At 35.5% G+C, this 15993-nt stretch overlaps 2 pseudogenes across 2 annotated transcripts; both read left to right on the forward strand.

The window, feature by feature from the left end:
• Positions 1-374: 374 nt before the first annotated feature.
• On the forward strand, positions 375-9864 carry LOC143599823 (chromatin modification-related protein EAF1 A-like; annotated as a pseudogene). Its single transcript, XR_013147359.1, has 21 exons — positions 375-666; positions 2450-2612; positions 2796-2850; positions 2996-3090; positions 3173-3892; positions 3971-4090; positions 4177-4332; positions 4423-4608; positions 4746-4826; positions 5147-5204; positions 5302-5780; positions 5850-5903; positions 7002-7059; positions 7203-7291; positions 7363-7497; positions 7566-7700; positions 7792-7911; positions 8002-8099; positions 8190-8393; positions 8479-9382; positions 9465-9864. The product of XR_013147359.1 is annotated as a chromatin modification-related protein EAF1 A-like (transcript).
• A 1674-nt stretch (positions 9865-11538) lies between these two features.
• Positions 11539-13748, forward strand: LOC143599822 (germacrene A synthase 1-like; annotated as a pseudogene). Its single transcript, XR_013147358.1, has 5 exons — positions 11539-11935; positions 12090-12105; positions 12160-12193; positions 12295-12778; positions 13281-13748. The product of XR_013147358.1 is annotated as a germacrene A synthase 1-like (transcript).
• The last annotated feature ends 2245 nt before the right edge of the window (positions 13749-15993 follow it).

Here is a 15993-nt window from a genome sequence, read left to right on the forward strand (position 1 = left end):
GTCTCATCAAACCCATATAGCTTTTAAATCGGGTTATAAAATCTAATTTATTTGTGAAATAATTTATTATCAAAGCATAAATATATTATGTACTTTCATACAATAAAAAAATTCAAAAAATAAATAAATATTAGAAACAAATAATATAAAACAACCCCGTAATGCGAGAGATAAGAATTAGTTTATATATAAAAGAGAAATATATTTAAAATTTGGAACTCCTTTTAATAATAGAAAAGGTAAACAAAAAAGCCCAAAAGGCCTCTTCGTCGACGTCATGTTGTCCAGCGCACTAATTTTACACAGACAAAAAAAATATTATACACAAACCGAACTACATATCGCTTTTGAATAGGAAAGCCAAATTCATTATTATATTATTATTTGCAGAGCCAAATACGAGCTTGAAGACGAACCAGAACGAACAACATTACAAACACACAAATCTTGACACCAAATTCATTCATATGTATCATGTACACGTACAATTCCCGAGCAATTACGCTCATTTTATCATAAAACCCAATTCATTCACGTCCTATTTTTTCTAGGGCAAATTTCGACTTCATTTCTCAAAATTGATCCAATTTACGTCGAATTAGAATTGTAAGGTATAGGGTAAACGTTTCTAAGCTGGATATTGTTGCAGTGGTGGCTTCAATTCAGGTATTGGTTGCAGAAACCTAGAATTGGATGAAATGTTGTGTGTTGTGTAAACCCTAATTATTGGAAATTTTAATTAGAGTTGGTTATTGGATTGTGAATGTGTAATTGTGCAATTGCACTGTTGTATTGCTGTAGTTTGATTGAATGCATGCTTGGAAACTAACTAGGTTTCATGTAAATGAAATTAGTTTTTTTTTTTTTTTTTTTTTTGAGAAGTGCACGTGGGCATGTAGTGTACTCAGCAATGGAGTGGAATATATAGTGAAATTGTTGGAAATAATAATATTATAGTGATGTGAATTGAACTGGTTTGCTTTTTTGTGCAGTGTGAATGGTTTAACTGTTACTCGAACGCCTAGATTATGTGTGATCGACTGTCGGATTGTGTTGCTTGGATTCGTAAATCGACTGATATCTAGATTATTTCCAAATTGGGTCTGTTTTATTAAGTATGATTTTCATTGTCGGTGCCGATTGACGGACGTATTCCTTGATTATAAAATCAAGATTCTACGGATTACCGTAAATATGATTATGTATGTTTATATAAGAATCATGTTAATTATTATCATTACTAGTGCCTATAGCAAGCGTGTTCTGTTCTCTGAAATTTCTGACTTTAGTTTTGGTTTTAGTTTTAGAAGACGATCGTTGTGCACTACTTCAATAAGATGTGTTGTCTATGAAAAACAGTGTGTGTAGGGCTGTAAACGAACCGAACAGAGCCTTGTTCATGTTCGTTCGTTTAACATTAAACATGTTAAGAACGGTTCATGAACGCTAACCGAACGGAAAATCTTGTTAGTGTTTGTTCGTTAAGAAATTGAGCCTGATCACGAATGGTTCATGACTGCAAACAAACGTGTACTATTTAAGAAAATAAAGAAACATTCTTAATCCAAAACATTAGACATGATCATCTTAATTAAATATAAAGTTAAACACTTGATATAATAATAATAATAATAATAATAATAATAATAATAATAATAATAATAATAATAATAAACATAATCATCCTCCAATCGGCGGTTTTATTCTGATAATGTCAACGAAGCACAGGTTAGAATGTTAGATTTGTTGTTAGTGCAAGACTTTATAAAATAAACCATTAACAAAACAAACTGAACATAAACAATTAATTATAAAAGTTAAATGTTAGGCTGGTTATTACAAATAAAATACAATAAAAATATAAATCAAACCTTTAACTAACGAATATAAACAGACGAACATAAATGAACACATTACTAAACCTTCACGAACCCAAATGAACGGACACAATTCTGTTCATGTCCGTTCATTTAACTAACGAACAAAATTTCTTGTTTGTCTTCGTTCATTTATTAATGAAACAAACGTAAACGATCTTCCCACTGAACGGTTCACGGACTGTTTGGCAAATGTTCAGTTCGTTTACAACCCTAAGTGTGTGGGATGTGCTTTTAGAGTCGTGCATGAAGCAACTTCAATAAGATGTGTAGTCCAGACTCCAAATTGGTTCTGTTTTATTTAATTATTAATATTCTAGATGATTGGGTAAACAATTTATGATATTTGGTGCTTACTGCTTCTCAACTTAGTTCCATGATTCTCACTTACACATGTATGTTTCATCGTCTAGACTGCTAATTTTCTTCTCAGCTTGAAAGTAAGTTTTGTATGCAAATATGTAATCCCATTGCAGCCGATTGAGTATGAATCATATTTGACTCTCTCTCTCTCTCTGTGTGTGTGTCTCTCTCTGTCTTTTCTTTGGTATTTGATTAAAATTCTGAATCAGTGACAGGAACAAACCTGTAGGTGCTTTGAGTTGGTATGTATGGATGTACTACAGGATTTGTGCCTGTAGTCAATGCTGAGCCTGATTCCATGGGAGGAGTTGGAATTTCAACACCATCTCTGCAGCAATCATCAGATCTTGAGAAAACTCAAGCAGAACTCAGGTAACAGTGGCACTCTTCTGTATACTGCAAACTTTAGGGGTTGTTTGGATTTGAGGGTGTGGGCTTGATGGTGTTTTGAGTATATATGTTGTAACAGTGTGGTTTTTGAGGGAATGTTGTTAATCATTTCCTATTATTTTGTCAAATCTAGACGAACATAATAACGGATCATTTTTGTTGCAGGAAAACATTCACTACTGCTGAGAAGTTTAGAAAAGAATTAGAATTTCTACAGAAAGTAGGTTGACTAGATTGTTCTTGTTGTTGTTATTATTATTATTGTTGTTGTTGTTATTATTATTATTATTATTATTATTATTATTATCTTCATGCTACAAAGCCTTTTAGGCACAAACAGGTGACAAATTGCTTGCTGTTTGCAGGGTGGAGATCCGTTAGACTTGAAACCTGGGAATGCAACATCTGTTAGCTTCCAGTCCACATCCCTAAAAGGGCACCCTGAGCAGCTTGTAACAAGGTCTGGCTATTTTTCAACCATTTATATCATCATTATTAATATATATAATTTTTGTTATTATGATTTTCTTATGGTACTGTAGTGAAGCAAAGGGTAGTTTTGCAATCACTGCTTCACCTCATGGAGATTCTGTTGAAAGTAGCGGTCGACTAGGGGCTTCTTGTGAACCAAACAGTGCTGATAATCTTATGCTGTTGAAAGAATCAGGCGATTCTGCTGTTTTAGAACTGCCTAAAAAGTCATATAAACGTAGGATTCGATCTCGCCCAACTCGTGATCCGATTCGACATGCTTCTAGGGATTGTAAAGGATTATCCATGATAATGCTAATGTGGCTTTAAATAATTCTCTCAGTCATTTAGAAAATGAACCTGAATCTGTAGGGGGTATAGATCAGGTACAATTGACAGATTCCAAGGTTCTTCCCACCAATGGGAATACAGAAGAGATAAAAGACATACCTGGCCCCACAAAGGCGTTTGACTCGTCATCATTCACTCAAACCAGTCAACGTTTTGATGACAATAATGGGGATGACCTGCATATTACTAAACAAGTGGAACAGAATTTAGAAAGTAATAATTTAGGTGCAGAAAAGAATGATAATGTGTTAAATATTGGTCCTGATATTAAGGAAGATGAAGGATTGAAAGGATCTGAATCTGTTGTGGGGCTGGGTCCAATTTGTCAAGATGGAAATGCTAATGATGGATTAGAGCTAAATACATGCTCTCAGGAAAACTTGAAATTGGCAACAAAGGAGCATGAAGACTCGGTTATAGAAGAGGCTAGAACTATAGAGGTTGGTTTTTTTTTATCTTCATGTGTTTTGAACTTTATACATTTGATTATAGCTTATTTAAGATTGTATTATACTCAGGCGAAACGCAAGAGGATAGCTGAGTTATCTGTTAGAACTTTGCATCTGGATAAGCGTTTAAAATCGAATTGGGATTTTGTTCTTGAGGAAATGTCATGGTTGGCTAATGATTTTGCTCAGGTTTGTTTCTGCTGATACATGTCAGTCAAAGCTAACCTTGTTGTGTGTCAGTTTTTCTTTATTAAACATATAATTTCATGAAACAGGAACGCCTTTGGAAGGTAACTGCAGCTGCTCAAGTTTCTAGAAGAGTTGCTTTTGCTTCACAGAGACGATTCCAACAACAAATTTCACTGCACAAGCAAAAGGAACTGTCATACACCATTGCAGAGGCTGTCATGCAGTTCTGGCACACGATTCAGGTCTTTTAATTTCAAAGTTTTTCTTCATACGTACTTGAGAATGTTATAATTTACGAATCAACTTGAAGACTTTGTTTTCACATTTGATAGGTGAAATGCAAGGGGCCAGAGTCGCATGATAAAGATCAAGCAGTTGGGATTCAGGGATATGTTACGAGGTTCATGGAGTATAATAGTTCTCTAGCTCAGTGCAATGCAAGTCAAACACCTTTGACTTTTGATATTGTATCTGATCTAGGCATCATGGACCATTCATGGGATGATAATTTGACAGAAGTATGGACTAACACTTTGTATCTTTACAGTTTTAATGGATATAACAATGTTTGCATGTTTACTTGGAATTTGGATTGGTTCATTTGTACTTTTACTTTTTACTGTTCCTATATTTACATTGGTTTTCTGGAATGCAGGAGAATCTCTTTTATTCAGTGCCACCTGGTGCAATTGAGGCTTACAGAAAAGCTATTGATTCTCATGTGTTACATTTTGAGGTATAAACATGCTAAGGAATCAATTAAGTTTATGGTGACATTGGTACTATGATCTTATGCATTTAAGTGGTTTAGATCACAAGTCTGATAGGTTGTTCAAATCTTCATTAAATACGCTATCATTATTTAAAACGTTAATCTATAACGTGATCTTGGAATTCGTTTAAATAAATTTAAGGATTGCATATATTAATAATTGAAAGTACGTTTGCCTTTTTTGTCATTACCAACTAACTAAAAGAAACCATATATCATCCTTTGTTCTTTCATGCTTTTCCTTTTTGACCTTGGTTGACTAATGATGTTTTTACTCTCTTTAGAGAACTGGCACTAGCATGCAAGAGGAAGTGGATACATCCTGCTATGATGCTGTTGCTGGTATGGTATTTTTTAGACTTTTTAAAAAAAAAAATCAGATCTTGTTTACAAATTATACTAATTAAACTAACTATATGTGTACTTCAAATCTCTGAAGACAAGTTTGAAGAAGACGAGGGAGAAGCAAACAAATATTATTTTCCAGGTGGAGTTGAAGGTAGAAAATCTACAAAAGCTGCTCAGAAAAGAAGAATGAACTTCAATTTATTTGGCTCAAGATCATATGCAGCGGGCGATGACGTGCCATTCATGCAATCTGTAGAAAGGACAGTTGTAAATCAGCCTGGAAAACGATATGGCAGTAGTTTAAATGTTACAATTCCAACAAAACGTGTCCGTACTGCACCCAGACAGAGGATTATAAGTCCATATAATGCAGGAACGTCAGGGCACATACATGCACCAAATAACGCTTCGAGTGCTGATACTAATTCGTTTCAGGATGAACATAGTGTTTTACATGGTGGGACCCATATACAGAACAATCTGGAAGCTGAGTCAGCTGGAGACTATGAAAAGTTTGACTCCATGGAAGTTTCAAATAGACCTAAAAAGAAAAAGAAGGAAAAACATCATGTATGTAACATTAACTGCAGTCCATGTTGTGGTTTGCATTTGTGACTAAAATATCTTATTGTTTTGCAGGGATCTACGTTTGAGCACCGTTGGCAACTTGATCCTAGTTTTCAGAATGACCAGGTGAAATTTCAACTTTTTTTCTAAAAAATCAGTGTTTTGATGTTAGTCATGTCACCATATGTTAGTGCTAAGGGTGTGTAGTTGAGTTGATTGATAACATGTTCAGTGGCGGGCTGCCCAAAACTTTAAATGGGTGTTGCTAATTTTCGGTGTTAGGGTCGGGTCAGATTATTTTAGAAATACAAAGCTATCATCATTCAAACTTAAGATGCTAACCAATGGTTCCACGACTTCAGCTATCCAAATAAGTTTTGTTAGGGCAAATACCATAAAAAGTCAACATACTTTCTGTTTTTTCTCACAAAAGTCCCTCAAGAATTTTTTGCACATTAAAGTCCTACATGTTAAATTTGAACACAATTTTGAATTTCTTAAGCCACATGAAATCAGTATATCCAAATTGTTTTAAAAAACAATTGTGATAAAGAAGTATAAGCCATGCAAGAAAAAAAAGAATAAACACGTAAGCAAAACAATTCCAAGTTTAATCTGTTTAGATTGTCTTTTAAAAGAATTAAAAATTTAGATTTGAAAGAATAAATAGATAACATTTCTAAATACGTATAAAATGTAAGAAAAAAGATTCGAACTCTTGACCTCCTATGGAGTGAATGTTAAAGAAAAGTGGATTAACCGTTGTACCATATATCACTTTTGGTTTTATTCTCATTTAAGTCATTTATTGACGTCACTGCCAATAAACCTAGGGTGTCGCTTGAGTTTCAGCTCTATATTTTGAAGATAATTTTTTTTCATGGTTGTTACTTGTCGGGCCCTTTAAGGTTATAATTGGACCTCTAACTAGTCAAATGGGTAAACTTTTAATATGTTGGAACGTGTTGAATGTTTGAATGATGCCAATCTCTTGCATTACTTTACTTAAAAAGTTAAATTTGTAATATAATTTTGTAATCATCTTTAATACATTAGTTATTTATAATATTCAAGAAAAAAGGAACAAAAAACGTTTACTGGTTTACTTAATCCAACCCATTTATAACCCATATTAAAAACTACCCATTGTGACTCATAGCCTTTTAAAGTCGCTTATTATCTGTAATAAAACATCTAATTTATTTTACATTCATCAATATGCAGAAGGAGCACTCAAGAAGGAGACTGGATGCACATCAATTTGACTCTAATGGAAGTGGTGGTATGTCTCATTTGTAATATAGAAAACTAATTAATATCTAATATAGTTTTCCAAATTACATCTAACAATCTTTCTGTAACGGTTTGTATGTTGAAGAGACATCTATTAGATATTTGGCATTCTTACCCAATTTTTTAATGCAGCGATTTCTCAAATGAGTAACATGTCCAACACAAATAAGTTCATGAAATTACTGGCGCGCGATCGTGGTCGAAAAGTCAAAGCACCTAAGGTATTCTATTACTCTGTAGAATAGTCTAGATTTTTCTTGCATGATGTATTAATCAAATAACATCTTTGCAGACACCCGTTAGGCAGCCCGGTTCAGGAAGCCCATGGTCATTGTTTGAAGATCAGGCCCTTGTTGTGCTGGTACATGATATGGGTCCAAATTGGGAGCTTGTTAGTGATGCCATTAACAGCACTTTGCAATTTAAAGTATCTTTCTAGCTTGATTAATTATGCCAACTACATTAATCATTATTTTTAATTTGTCACGTGTGCAGTGCATATTTCGCAAGTCGGAATGCAAAGCTCGTCACAAAATGTTAATGGATATGAATAGTGGCGATGGAGCTGATAGTGCTGAGGATTCAGGGTCTTCTCAACCTTATCAGTCTACGTTACCTGGCATTCCTGAGGTAACAATATTCATTTTTTTTAATTGTATTTATTTTACATGCAGAATTTAGCTAATTAGTTGGTTATGTATCTTGATATATCTCAATTCAGGGTAGCGCAAGACAGTTGTTTCAGCGGTTGCAGGGACCGATGGAAGAAGATACACTCAAAACTCACTTTGAGAAAATTATTATGATTGGACAAAAACATCATTATAGAAATAGGCCACAGGTGACTTTTATCCCTAACATGGTTGGTACTTGGTAGCATTATAAGTTCCAATATTGCTGACTCATATTTTTTTCTTTTTTTTCTGCAAAGAATGATAATCAGGATACCGTACAGCCGCCTCATAGTTCTCATGCATTTGCTATTTCTCAAGTCTGCCCTAATAACGTTCATGGTCGGCCCGTCCTCACGTGAGTTATCTATTTATTATCATTATTTTTGCTCTGTTTCTGAATCCCATTATCCCCTAAACCCATTTTTTGTCTACTTTTCACCTTAAGGCCCCTTGAACTAGCTGAAGCAATCTCATCTAGCCCAGATGTTCTTCCAGCTGGCTATCAAGGTCTTCATAGTGGTGGGCTACCACCTCTGAACCATGGGCCCGCTGCACCAATGCTTCCTGCTTTGAGTCCTGTTTCTGGTTCCACCTCAGCACCTGCTCCATCCAACCTGTCTGCATCTGCTCAACTTGATCCATCTGTTAGGTAATATTGTAAACCTTTACACACCATTAGTTTTCTCTAGTATCAAATTCGAACTTTTCGTTTACCTTTTGTTTTGTACCCGTAGAATGCAGCAGTATGGTCAGATGTTATCTGCAAGGAACAATCAACAGTCAAGTTTGTCACCTGGGTCCCACTCGGTTAACGACCATGGGAATCGCATGCTACCTGGTGGAAATGGTATGGGTGCGGCTAATAGAAACAAGAAGATGACTAGACCACCATCTATGTTGAGTTCCACATCATCAACACCAATGTTGAGGCCACGTGATCCTACGCATATGATTCGGGCTAATCAGAACACAGACCAGAAAGCATTGCCAAGTGGGCCTGGGCCTGGGACCGGGCCCACTCAACAGTCATACCCGCGTGCAGTTTCTCCACATCCAAATAACTTTCAAGGACCTCCAAATAATCATGTGAATCCAGATTTCGCAATGAGATTAGCTAAAGAAAGAAAACTTCAGCAACAATGGTTACTTCAACGGCAGAAGTTTCCTCCATCCAATCCTGTGATGCCACATGTACAACCTCAGCAGTATCAACCGCCACATCAGCAGGCTAAGCTTATGAAAGGTGGACTCGGGAATGGCTCTGTACCTGAACAGAGCAAATTTTCTGGCTCGTTAAACCAGAAGTTGGTTAATCAAAAACAAACGACGGCTCAAAAACTGTTGTTGCTTAATCGAAAACTCAACACGGTTGACCAGACTGCAAGCAAGCAAGCCGAGTCAAGTACAGTTGTCACAGTTCCAAATCCACCTTGTAATGATGCAAACAGTAGTGAAACTGAAACCAATGTTGTACTAGCAGCAGAGAGTGAACCATCTGAACCTCCCATGAGTTTTGTTGAACATTCATAACTACTAGTTTTCAACTTACATGCTAATTATTTATGGTAAAGTAGTTATGGGCCTTATGGGCCATACCGTCTGGGTTGGGCTGTATCATCATGTATGAGTAATCTACAGGTTAGTTTCCTCTTTTATGTTTGCAATTATATGTCCACAATTGCACATCTTTTGTTCTCTACTTAAAACTTGTCTTTTGCAGATGAAGCTCAATTATGGTTACAAATTAACCAAACCGGAGTAATGTTGACATGGCTAATTATTGGGTGTTTTTGTATAAAGTTATGAGGAGATGGAGGATGATAAAGAGATGTGTGTACAGGACTTCCGTCTCCGGTTTTTAAAAAGCATCTTGTTATTGTTATTATTTTATCTTTTTGAACCTTAGGTTAGCCCTATGTAGCAGTACCCTTTTGTTCTTGGTGGGTAGTTTTGATTGTTGTTGGTGAGAGGTTGGGAAGCTTTTGTGAATACTAGTTCATTTAGGGTATACTTAGATCAATCATCAATGTCATTAAAATTCTCTTCATTGAAGGTCATCATTTAGTGCATGTCTCCAGAAGAACTAACATATGCTTCTTTGATTTTGGTGTTCTCTACTGATCTTTTATATGCATTACTTGCCAATTATTTACATTTTTATTTGAAAAAAAAAACAAAAAACATGAAACCATCCCCCTCTCTTTTAATAGCAATTTAAAAACTACTCCCTTTCTTTTAACAACAATTAATAAACTACAACCTGAACTTCGTAGGATTCGAACCCCCAACCTTTTGATTGTGTGGTACATCACTAACCAACCAGGTTGTCACTTGCCAGAAGTTGAAAGCTTAGAATTAGCCTGATTTGAAATAGACTAAGGTATTGTTTGGTATGTAGGAATGAGAAGATGAATGAAATGAAAAAAGAGGTGTTTGGTTGATCAATGAAATGAAATCAACCATTACACAAGAAATCTCATTCCATTAAAGCTACACCCCTCTCCCATTTTTTTTCATTTCATTCCCCCCTTCACCGTACTTTGTAAATAACACCACCACCTCAATCACCTGACCGCCACCACCATCGCTGCCACCACAACCACCACCTTACCATCCTCCATCACAACTACCACCACTGTCACCACCTGATCACCCATTGCCTCCACCACCACCAACTGACCACCACTACCACCTGACTTTGACGCCACCACCATCTGACCATCAGCGCCACCGTCAACTCCACACCACAAGCAATAATGACCACCGCCACTTGACCACCATCTTCATTGCCATTTTTTTGTTTTGTTTTTATATATGCGAGGTATATCTTTGTCATTTGTATTTCATTCTCGTGGGGGTTTTTTTTCTACCAAATAACATAAAATAATAATTCATTTCATTCATATAGGTTAACCAAACTAAACAAAGGAATCGTAATGATTCATTTCATTCCATTGTCCATTCCATTTCCTTATCAATTCCATTAAATCCTACCGAAATTTGTTAATAATAACATCGATACCTCAAAACAATTGAGCATCCACATACCAATACTAACATGATCGGTTAAAAAAAGTAAAAAGCTATTCATCGAAGGCAAGAATCGAGAACATTTTCTCTGAAAAAATTTGGGTCTGACCCGTTTCTTTTTTTAAATGGCAAATGTTACCTTTACCGCTATTTACTCCAAATGGTACTGATAATTTGACATAGCATTCCATGTTACGTGTTATGATTGGGCTAGAATATTCGAAAAAGTGTAACCATTTGAAAAATCAACCGTTATATCTTTAGACAATATTTGATAAGATTGCTGTTTAGGACAAACATAACTAATTAAGTTAATGGGAAATTTCCTTGGCTTGCAGAATAATATGTACTTGCGAGGTCATACGGGACTCTCTTAAGTCAATTTTGGTGGTTTGATATATAACCGCCACTTGTTAAAGTAGTTAACAGTAATACTTACAATTTAACCACCACTTGTGACTATTAAGTGCATGCTTGTACTATAAATACCCTTACCCCACTCTGGACATTCCACACACCTTCAATCAAACTAAAGAAATGGCAGCAGTTGGTTGGAGTCAGTGCTATCGCCAAAGCAAACACCAAGAACAACGTCAAGCCAGTGCGTCCTTTGGCCAAGTTTCCTCCTTCTCAATGGGGTGATATGTTCCTATCGTTCTCTCTTGACAATGCGGTAAGAATTTCGCCGAAAGAATTTAAAATAATTGAAAAAATGTACCTTATGTACATGAGAAAGATCATGATAAAGCTAACCAAGTAATAATGTTAAAACGTTAATAACAATCATAATGAATAACACACATTAACTAAAGACAAATGACGATTTATAATAACTATTAGATAATAAAGTCCGCTAAAACACGCTTATTAATATGATATTTCATTTCTAGATAATGGAAGAATATGCTAACGCCATGGAAGAGCCAAAAGAACAAGTGAGAAGACTGATCACAGATCCAACAATGGATTCAAATAAGAAACTGAGTTTGATTTATACGGTTCACCGTCTCGGTCTGACATATATGTTCTTGAGGGAGATTGAAGACCAGCTTGACAGACTTTTCAAAGAGCTCAAATTGGAAGATTATGATGAAGTTGATCTACACACAATTTCAATCAACTTTCAAGCTTTCCGTCACCTTGGTTACAAACTGCCTTGTGGTAATTAGGGTCCTTCATTTCCCTTCTAGCAAAATCACAAATTAAGTAACCATATTACAAAGCATAATTTGCTAAACAAAAGGAAAAAAAAGAAGTTGCTAAACTACTAATATATATTAAATATTTGCATGGAATTAATATTTTGGAATTGCAGGTAGTTTTGAGATGTGGTAAGTACATATTGATATTACTATATATATTTTTTAAAGTTGTTATACAAATAGGCAGTTCATTACATTCATGAGCGAACTCATGGAAGCTGACAATTTTTTTTGAGTTTGTTGGTTTGACAAGTGAATTTGGATTGAATTTTCTGCTCAAACGAGCAAACTCCATCCTGATGTTTTTTCTACAATGAGATGTTATGCATATCCCTAAACCACCTACAAATCCAAAAATTAAATCATAAACATTTATTAAGAGTATACAATCTTTTTATGATTTGCTATCAAATTTGTGACGGTGCAGATGTGTTTAACATATTCAAGGATGAAAACTCGAATACATTCAGGAATCCATAACCAGTGATGTGAGGGGTATGTTAGGCTTATACGAATCTGTGCAACTAAGATTAAATGGAGAAAAGATTCTGGATGACGCCTCAGCGTTCACAGAAACGAAACTAAAGAGTTTAGTAAACACTTTAGAAGGCGATCTCGCACAACAGGTGAAACAATCGCTGAAAAGACCATTTCATCATGGAATGCCAACGGTAGAAGCAAGGTTATATTTCTCCAACTATCGAGAAGAATGCTCCACACACGACTCATTACTAAAACTTGCAAAACTTCACTTCAACTATTTGCAGCTACAACAAAAGGAAGAACTTCGGATTGTTTCAAAGTGAGTCACATACCATCCTATAATCTGAAAAGCCTGTGCATTATTATATTATGTGACAAGTACCGTAGACAAATCCCAATTCATTGTTTTACATCCAGTCCACAAGAGAGATATTGAGTCATAACGAACACCTCGCCTAAAATATCATAAACGTGCTTTGGACGCAATGACCTCTTGTGAAGTGCCACCAACGCAACCAAAAACGAATCCATATGCTCCTTGCCAGCAAAAGAGAAAATATTAGTTGGTATAAGAGCCGGGAGTCTTAGATTTTACACATATATGATTAAAAGTAATTTGTAAATACATAGTACATACTGTTATAAAAAGTGAAAAATCTATGAAGCAAAGTGTATACTCAATTGGGCATTTACGACTGAAGACACGAAAGCCAAATCTTCCTTCCATCGAGACATAGAAAAAATGTTATTTTATTTAAAGATACGAGAATCTATAAAGGTAAAAAGTTTATTAAAGTTTCTAATATAGACTTTGATTTCAGGTGGTGGAAGGATATGAGGTTTAAAGAGACTACCCCTTATATAAGGGATAGAGTACCAGAAGTTTATTTATGGATATTAGGAATGTATTTTGAACCTAGATACTCTTTGGCACGACTCATTGCCACCAAAATTACGTTGTTTCTCGTGGTTCTAGATGACACATATGACGCATATGCTACTATTGAAGAGATCCGTCTTCTAACCGATGCAATAAATAGGTAACAAATACACACTGTTGACTGTTGTTCTAAACCATCATGCACTTCAAAACAAAATTACTGTTGCTTATTGATCTCTTGTTGTATGTTAACTTTCCATCTACTTTTAGATGGGACATTAGTGCTACAAGCCAAATTCCGGAATACATTAGTCCATTCTACGAAATTCTCCTAAACGAGTATGCTGAACTTGAGAAGCAAGTAGCTAAAGAAGGGTGTGCGAGTAGTTTTATTGTTTCAAAAAAAGCGGTATAACACGCACTTACACACATATTCTAAAATTAACCTCCATATATATGTACATGTTCAATAAAAGATCCAACTTGATTTATATTTTTAATTTCTTATTTGGAATTCAGTTCCAAGACATAGCTAGAGGGTACCTTGAAGAGGCTGAGTGGACAAATAGTGGATATGTTCCATCATTTCCGCAGTGTACGAAAAACGGATTAATCACTTCTGTGTACAATGTTATTTCGAAATCTGCTTTAATGGGAATGGGTGTTATAGTGAGCGAGGATATCGTGGCTTGGTATGAAAGTCATCCAAAGATTCTACAAGCTTCAGAGTTAATTGGGAGACTCCAAGATGGTGTGATGTCATATCAGGTTATTAATTAAACTCCATACGCCATAAAATAGATTTTGCATGTATTAGTAGGTGATTTAAGATTCATGTATGCATTGTTTGGTGTTTGTTTAAAAGTAATTGTACTTTTAGACGGTTCGTTGTCCTCGCAAAATGAATTCAATAGGTTCACTTAGGTGACAATCAAACTTCATTGAGAGGTGACGTAGCGTGATGATAAAATTGGAAGTCAAACACGTTGATTCTAAGAATACCCGTGAAGAACTTCCCAAAACTCTCAAAAAATACGTAGATCGTAAATAAGATAAATAATTGAACATGTTGATTCACACAAATACCAGGATCAATTCTTCCGACTATCGTTGATTCACGAAGAATGCCGATAATTAGGTCCTTCAAACACTAACACACACTGTGATAGAGAGGAAATGGTTTTTTATATATATTTCAAACCTTATTTTTTTATATTACAAATCTCAAGTATTTAAAAGAAACAGAAAACCATTGAGCTTCTAATGATTAAACCAAAAGACATAAAATATTAATTTTAAACTCCTGTAATTCCATAAATCATTTCGTCATTATTTTGGTAAACTTTTGATCTCCCCATATCATTCTCTCCACCTTTGAAAAAACTCGCCCTCGAGTTTTGTCTTTGAACCGTAACCACCTGGGTCAAAGGGACCATCCATCCAATTCATGTTAAATACTATCACCACGCCTTCACCTTTAGGAGTTATGTGTATAAGTCCATCCCAAATAATTACCACTTCATGCAATTCTTTTATATTCATGTAATCATACCATTCCTCGTCCTCGTATTCATCAAACACGGGCCATGAATCATAGATATTGTCCCCCTCACAAGCCATACTGAGCCAGGAATTCCGCTTTGATACCAACTGACGTAGCATGATGATAAAATTGGAAGTCAAAAACGTTGATTCTAAGAATATCCTTAGGTCCATAGGCTTAAGGGAGTATAATACCCCTTAAACCCTAATCCTTTCCATTATCATCTCTACACCATAGCCTACACCTTGGAAAACACACACAAACCTTATCCTATAACCCGAGCCAAGATCCGAAGACGAGAACCCGAGCTTGTTGGTGCTAGATCGTCGTGACGAACCAAAGCAACATCAAAGACCAGCTCGTGTTCGTAGTTCGACTCGTTTACGATACGTTTATATCGAGAACTTGTTCGTTAAGGTTCGGATTTAGTCTAGAAATCATAGATCTGTGTTAGTATTGTAAAAACGAATCCAACAAAGCTAAACTTATTGAAATTGATTACAGTTTGATAGGTTAATTGTTAGTATGAAGAAACCCGTATGTAGATGCATAAATCACACCCTTTAAATGTAAATGTTTGGCCGATTTGATGATTGGGGTTTGTAGGCGCTGGTCAGACGATTCCATTGATACCAAAATCATGACGTTTCGTTAAGAAACGAAGATTTAATTGCAAATCTAAGTTCTGTTGACTGTGGGTGTTCTTGACGATTTTGACTTTGACCCTTGAGTCAAAGTCTGGATAAGAACTGTTGATGATTCGTTAAGGTTGGGTGATTCGTTACGCGGTCATAACGAATGGGACTCATTCGTGTGACTTGATAACGAATCAGCCCTTAATTCGTTAAATGCCCATTCGTTATGTCAAGGTAACGAATTAGCTACCAGTTCGTTATGTTCAAGTAACAAATCAGATGAAGATAAGGTAACGAATCAGTTAGCGAATCAGACTCAATTCGTTATAATTGAGATAGCGAACTAGGCCATTCGTTATAGCGAATGAAGGAGGATTTTGTAACGAATTAGACTTTGAAATAATTACAGAAGTGGCCCCTGGACTTGTGAAAGAATGAGATAATTACATAATAGCCCTTGGACTTTGATAATTTAT

The sequence above is a fragment of the Bidens hawaiensis genome, unplaced genomic scaffold (assembly GCF_021521415.1).
Source record: "Bidens hawaiensis isolate Kalapana, Puna unplaced genomic scaffold, B.hawaiensis_p1.1 tig00052939_1, whole genome shotgun sequence".
NCBI lineage: Eukaryota > Viridiplantae > Streptophyta > Magnoliopsida > Asterales > Asteraceae > Bidens > Bidens hawaiensis.